Genomic DNA, 8023 nt, shown 5'->3' with positions numbered 1-8023 from the left:
AAGATTGAGGGAATTTGAAATATTACCTAGGTATTGAATTTTCTAGGTCTAGAAAAGGAATCTTTATGACTCAAAGATTCTTTATGCTTTTTATGCTCTAGACATTCTTCAAGACACAGGTCTTATAGGAGCACATCCAGAAAAAATTCCTATGGAGCAAAATCTGAAACTTTCTTTAACGGAAGGAGAAAAGTTGAATGATCCAAGTAAATACAGACGGTTGGTTGGCAGATTAATATTTTTAACCGTTACTAGGTCTGACATAGTGTATTCAGTTCGTATACTTAGTCAATTTATGCATGAACCAAGAAAACTACATTGGGAGGCAGCATCCCAAACCCTTCTTGGAAGCATTGCTGTAAATAACATAATTTCCTGTACCGTCTGACATTGTAAGCACTGGCGCGGTCACAAGCTTATCCTTTAGCTCTTGGAAACTTGTTCCGCACTCCTCGGACCATACAAATGGCACAGTCTTTCGTGTTAATTGCGTAAGAGGTGCAGCTATCTTGGAAAAATCCTTCATGAAGCGTCGGTAACAACCTGCTAAGCCTAGAAAGCTTCGTACCTCAGTAACAGTGATAGGACGATTCCATTTAGTGACCGCTTCCACCTTGGTAGGATCTACTGACACACCCTTGTCAAATATCACGTGCCCTAGGAAAGCAACTTCTCGTAACCAGAATTCACATTTCGAGAACTTGGCATATAGTTTATTTTCTCTTAGTATTGTCAGGGCCTTTCTTAGATGTAACTGATGTTCGTGATCCGTCTTTGAGTACACCAAGATATCGTCTATGAACACTATGACAAAAGTATCCAAACATTCCTTGATCACGCGATTCATCAGTTCCATAAACACTAAGGGGCATTAGTAAGTCCAAATGACTTAACCACAAACTCATAATGACCATACCTCGTCCTGAAAGCTGTCTTTGGTATGTCCTCATTTTTAATCTTGATCTTATGGTAACTAGACCGAAGATCGATCTTCGAAAACACTGTTGCCTCCCTGAGCTAATAAAAAAAGTCCTCGATACGCGGAAGGGGATACTTGTTCTTCACCGTTCTCTTATTCAGCTCCCTGTAATCAATACACAGGCGCATTGATCCATCCTTTTTCTTGACATTTAGCACTGGCGCACCCCAAGGAGAAACGCTAGGTCTAATAAACCCCTTATCCAAAAGCTCTTGTAGTTGCGTCTTAAGTTCTTTCAGCTCAGCTGGTGCCATATGATACGGGGTCTTAGATATTGGACCGGTACCTAGTTCCAGCTCTTTTGCAAAATCCACCTCACGTGTCGGAGGAATTTCCTACAAGTTCTCTAGAAATACGTCTAGAAACTCATTCACCACTGGCAAGGTGTCTGGGGAAACCTCCTCTTTCCTAGTATCCACAACGTTGGCTAGTATAGCCCATGCCCCGTGCTGGACCAATTTCTTTGCTTTCATCACCGATATAACCTTTGGAACGGTACCCAAACTTGTGCCCTTGAATTTGAATCTGGTCTTGGACGGTGGTGTGAACACCACTTCTTTTTTGTGACAATCTATGCTAGCATGATCTTTTGCTGACCAATCCATTCCGAAAATTACATCATACACATACATATCAAGTACTGTCAACTCTACTTCTAGTTTAACTCCTTTTACTAATACATGACTATCTTTTACTCTATAAGCAGCAATCATATTCACCCCTGCCGGGGTGCCTACAGAAAATCCATGCAATAAAGGCTCTAATACAAACTTTGCTTGACTAACAAAAACAGTAAAAATAAAAAAATAAGTAGATCCTGAGTCAAACAATGTCAAAGCAAGGTGCCCAAGAACAGATAGTGTACTTGTCACTGCTACATCAGGGTTTCTAGTATCCTTGCTGGTAGAGGCATAAGCTCTTGCTAGCGGACGGTTCTGAGGGGGGTTGTCCGCGATGCGTAATGGTTTCTGTTGATTTCCAACATCAGTAGTACGACTTCCAGGACAGTCCTTAGCTAAATGCCCTTCTTTTCCACATCGAAAACAGGCTCCAGATCGAGCCAAACATTGGCCCCAATGATTCTTACTATAACCCTTACACTTCGGCCTACTCTCTGACCTGTTCTCACTGTCCTGCTGTTCACGCCTATAATCCCGGTGCTGTCTATCAGATCGTCTCTATGTTTATGGAAATAACAATTCATTTTGGTCAATCTAGTCGCGACGTCGCTTCTATCGCACTGGTGATGAAGGGGGTTCACATGAACTATTAGATCCTTCCATAACCTTAGTTGCTCTCAGGGCGGCAGCGTAAGTGGTAGGCGCAATTGCCTCAACAGTGTTACGAATCTTCGTATCTAACCCCAGTACAAATCGTCAGGCTGTCTTGTAGTCCGTGTTCACTAATTCTAGGGCAAAACGCTTCAGCTTAGAAAATTTCCTAGCATAGGTAGTAATAGTACGCCCCTTCTGACTCAATTGGGTAAACTCCTACTACTTTCGCAACTGGATATCCTCTGGGTAATATTCTTCAGAGAAGGCATCCTTGAACTCCACCCACGAGACTGCACCACCCTCAAGACTAATAAGGTCGCGGGTGGCCTGCCACCACAATTCCGCATCATCACGCAGCATAAACGTAGCACACTCCATCCTATGGGCCTCAGAGCAGTTGGTCAACATAAATACTGATTCAATGGACCTCAACCACATCTGTGCCACCGTTGGATCTTCATATGCCCCCTTAAAAGTTCAAGGGTCACCCCTCTTGAAATCCCGCAGGTACCTAGCCTTCATATTTAATGTAGAAGCATTTGCTTGCTGGTTGGCAGTCAGCTTTTGAATCACAGTTCCCGCAGGTACCTAGCCTCCATATTTGATGTAGAAGCATTTGCTTGCTGGTTGGCAGTCAGCTTTTGAATCACAGTTTGTAATGCATTTACTAGGGCAGCTGTAGGATCTGGTGTGGCCTAAGGTGTCGCTGGTGGCGGAATAGGCTGCTCTACAAAATCCTCTCGTCTCCCATTACGTCCCCTTCCTCTTCCTCTACCCCTAAGTGGGGGTCGTCCCCTAAGACCCCCTCCTCGAGTTCTAGGTGGCATCTAAACAGTGCACGTAACTACTAAGTCACATACTTATCTAATAGATTCTATAACATTCGTAGTCATACAAATCATTCATACATTTAACTATAGCTTTATCATAACCAGCCGGCAGTACATGACATATCATAAATCATGCCAACATAACATATTATAAATCATGCCAACATATAACACATGTATATCATATCATTCACCAAAGAAAAAAAATATACATTCACTACTGCATACATCATTTAACTAAGAAGCTTTACTTGTAAAAAAAAAAGGCGTACCTAACGGTGACGGCGCATTTGCTGGAGGACCATGGAAGTACGTTAGGCCTACATTGTAAGCCAGTCTACAAGATCTATAACCTAGGGCTATGATACCAATTGTAACGCCCCTAATTTTCTAAACCTAATTAGTGACGTCACCCATGCATACATAATTCATTACGCGGAAGCTCATCATAAATAACCTTGGAAACAAAACAAAGTCTTTCATAAACATTCATAGATCCAAAACAACCTATCTCCAAAAATAAACCTTCAATAATCGAATTAAAAAATAAATCTAAATAAAGCAATACTCAATACTATAACTTAAAACAATCGAACAAACGTAAATATCTAAAAAAAATATCTCATCTCCAACTTCCATGGTGTCCTCAGCTCCGCCGTCAACCGTACATTGGCGCCTTGCCTTTACTTGAAAAATGTAGGTAGCACGTGGCTTGAGTATTTTATGAAATACTCAATAAGTCACCCCACTGTTGAGGTTAGGAATGCAAACACATGCAACATATGAGCAGGACCTAACTTTCCATAAACTTTACATGGCCTTGGGCGCTTTTCTATTCCGGGTAGGGTTGGATGTGTGGTACTCCTTCACACATGGCCCATGTACGCCTACATGGACCCACAGGCGGGCTTATATACATACCCCTAGGCCTAGCTTGGTTGGGCACAACGTATTACACGTCGCCAGACACCACAGAACAGAAAAGGACCCGCATGATATTATGGCGAACATAAAATATCGTAATTCATTCTTTCGTATCATAAAGGGGAAGAATTCCGATGCACGTGACATACATATATATGCATGAGGTCCCTTAACATATCTAACATGGCATTACATAAGCAGTGCTAACATCGCATTTACATTTCTTACATCACATAGCATCTCACATGACTTACATTACATGACATATTACATAACATGAAAGTACATTCCAATTGCATAAACATCTCATGACATGACTCGATAGTACTACGTGTATCCATGGCATCGATCAACATTTTCATGGCATATATTACTAACATATCATTCACAACTTCACATATCATAAACAGTCAACAGTCAACATAACCCATTACGTTTCATAGCATAAACAATCACATAATTCATACATCATATAGTCATATCACATAATAAAAACATGGTGCATGTAGGGGCCATAGGGCACGCACCATCATACAACACGTAGTAAACTAACTCCAACAGTAAGGTCACTTACCTCGATGGCCTTGGTTGAAGTCACTCACAACGAGCTAATCCCAGCGGTTAAATACGTCCTATGATAATCACATAAAAACTTAAGGAACCTTTCATAACATACCCTAACTAAACCTCATGCTATTTATCAAAATAAACCCACAACACAATCTGTCTTTGACGGTTAGAAACCATACTGACCTCAGATGGTAAAACTAAGGGCAGAAACAGCTTCGGAAGGGCTGAAAACCTAGGAATCGATATATTATAGTGATACCGAGCCGACCAATTAAGCCGCGAAGTCGAGCCGCGGGATTTGACGGAGCCGAGCCGCGAGGTTTGACGGAGCCGAGCCGCTGTACACATCAAGCCAAGCCGCCGTACACGAAAGTGAAACCCGACCCGTTTCCTTTGTCTTCCTTACTCGAAATCTCGCGAAAATCCTAATAGTTACTGCGTCGCCAACGACGACATCACAACCCCGATTCCGATGATGCGACGACCCCCCTCACCTATTCCGACAGACGCTCAACGGTATTCAACACCGATAGCTTCAGTCGATTCTCCCTCCAGCCACTCACCGAAGAAAACCCAGCGAACCACCCCACACGTTTTTCCTGGCTAATCCTCTCAATTTTTCTGTACTCTCAGACACCCTCGAAAACCCAAAAAAGTTTGGAGAGAAAAAGTCATTTCCAAGGAAGGAGGAGAGTTGAATATAGAAATATAAAAGGTCTTTATGACTTTTCCTTTGAGGGAGTAACTTCCTTGTCAGAAACCCACATTTTCCAGCGACAATAAATGCATAGCATAATATCTTTTCATCTTGGCAGCAAAAATAAAATCTCAGCATAAAATCTAAAATAAATAAAAATCCGAATCCTTAAATCGAAGGTCAAGCATCGGGTATGAGTTCAAGCTCAGTTCGAAAACAATTTCTTAGTGTAACAAAAGACAGCCAACTGTATCATTGTCAACTAGAGAAGTAGAGTACAGAGCAGCGGCAGGAGCAGCTTAGGAATGTACATGGCTGTAACTTCTTATGAAAGATTGGCATCAGAAAGTTGACTATTTGATTCAACTTCAATGCGACAACCAATCTGTGATTCGTCTAGTAGAAAATCTAATGTTTCATGGTAGAACAAAGCATGTGGAGGTGCACTGTCATTTTATCACAGACAAAGTCTTGAAGGAAGAATACAGATGACCAAGTGGTAGACTTGTCTACAAAAGAGCTGAATACTTGCACAAATGAGAGCTTTCGCTGTGGTTCAGCGAATGAGCACTAGTGCTAAGGGGGAGTGTTAAAATATCATCACTAGCTGGATTAAGCCTAACCATTGTATGAGTGACTGTATTTATGTTAAAAAATGATTTTAGAATTTTAGGAATAAATTTAGGAAAATGATTTAGGAATTTTAGGAATAAATTTAGGAAAATGATTTAGGGATTATAGGAATAAATTAAGGTAAATGATTTAGATACTTTAGTAAAAACATTGATAAATTTAGGAATTGAATCTTAACCCTACTTAGTTCATCATTCCAAGAAATCCCAAGCAATACAAAGTAGTAGTTTTTATAAAGTGTCTTGTAAATCTCTTCTCGGTTGGTCTTAATAAAGTGTGCGAGTATTTTCCACAGAGAGTTGTGTTCACCAAAGGGTTGGTTGAAAATAAGAGAACTTCGGTACCTCACCGGAATTCTCGAGTTTTCTGGCGATTACATATATATTTTTCTTTGTACCATTTCACATTCATTTATGCTTGCTCTAGGGTAATCACTTTTAACCAAGTCAAATCCCTTTACCAGAACACACCCATGTCTAATTAGCTCAACCATGAGTCACTATAACTATGTCATCGAGGCACATGCACATGGCTAAGTCAAGGACACGCATTTGGTATCACTTTTTAGGAGCACTAAAACCATCCATATCCATAATCATAAAATTGGCTTTACTTTTAGTTTCACCCAAAATATTTCATACTATTGGAGATAAATGTCCATCACTTATTTACCCATGATCTTCTTTTTTCTTAGCAAATGCGCGATTTGATTACAATCCAACAATATACATATAAAGTAGAAGGCCTTATATCATCACTTGTATTTGTTGAAGAGAGAAATTCTGAAATACAGAATGAAAACTTCTCACTTTCCGTTTTTGTCGTCAAAATCAAGAGTGTGTTCTCATCTATGATTGTTTATCATTCCTTTACAAAAGCTATAAAACTCATCCAGACCAATCTAATAGAGCAAGAATCATCTAAAATCCATTGACTATACACGAAAAATTTAACAATAGAAATTTCCATAAAATCCTATAGTTACTATTTAAAACTCTAGTGAATTTGACCAATATTCACTACATTTATTTTTTTAATTTGGCTCACATTCTCTAACGGATGAAAGTCCTCATATCCATGACCAATCTAATTTTAGAAAAATACAGGAACACACCCAACCTATAAAATTTTCATTTATTTGAATGGTTTAATTTTTTTTTTAAAACAGCTATATATATTAAAGCATTACAAAAAGTGCAAATGTAAGATGGAGGTTACAAACTTAATGACATTTATATTTTAACCTCTCTCCTATGGTAGAATTAAATCTTCTTTATCCAACTCCTAAAATGAATAACTCCTTTAATAAATATGCATGTAAGTTATTTATGTTACACAACGTTTTCTTGATTGAAATGTTTCTATAAATAGCTACTATACTTGACTTTGGTAAGCTAAATAGTTTTCAATTCAACCATGGCAAAAGAAACTAGCACACTTGGAGCAATGGTGGTCCTCTTGTTAGTAGTAAATTTGCAAGGCTTTGTTCGAGTTACAAGGGCAGATGATGACTACAATTCATCGATATGGGATAGGTGGCTAGACGAAGATAGAGCTTACTATTTAAGACCGTGCTTGAATCTAATGAAGAGTACAAAATGTAAGTGCAACTCTATAATAATTACTTCAATCTTAGTAAGGAGGAATTGGACTTGAACTGTTGCGTTTTCGTCAAAGCCATGGGAAAGACGTGCACTCTTAACTTTGCGGGTTGGTTCAATTATCCAATTTTTGAAGCTTATAAGCCTAACCCTATGAAACTCTACAAAAGATGTATGGCAAGGCTTTCTTCGTCCATCCCACCTATGCCACTGTAATCTTGAAATGATAGATTAATTCTTATGACTTATTAATAATAAACTTATAACTTTAAAAGGTTTCTATCTCTTGTCTTTAATGGTATTTATTGTATTTATTAGAATATGAGATAAAATGAAAATCTTAAATAACTACTTTTAACAACTTTAAATGCTTACATGGATAAATTTAATAAATTTTCAAACATTATATAACGGCTAGAATTTCTACCACCTTAGATCGGTTTGAGTTCGTTACTATACATATATGTTTATGTCATTTAATGTACAAGAACAACACCATGTATGTCACAAATTCA

This window comes from Cucurbita moschata, unplaced genomic scaffold, assembly GCF_002738365.1.
Source record: "Cucurbita moschata cultivar Rifu unplaced genomic scaffold, Cmos_1.0 Cmo_Scf00023, whole genome shotgun sequence".
In the NCBI taxonomy this organism is placed as follows: domain Eukaryota; kingdom Viridiplantae; phylum Streptophyta; class Magnoliopsida; order Cucurbitales; family Cucurbitaceae; genus Cucurbita; species Cucurbita moschata.
Note: the sequence above shows the minus strand (reverse complement) of the source record.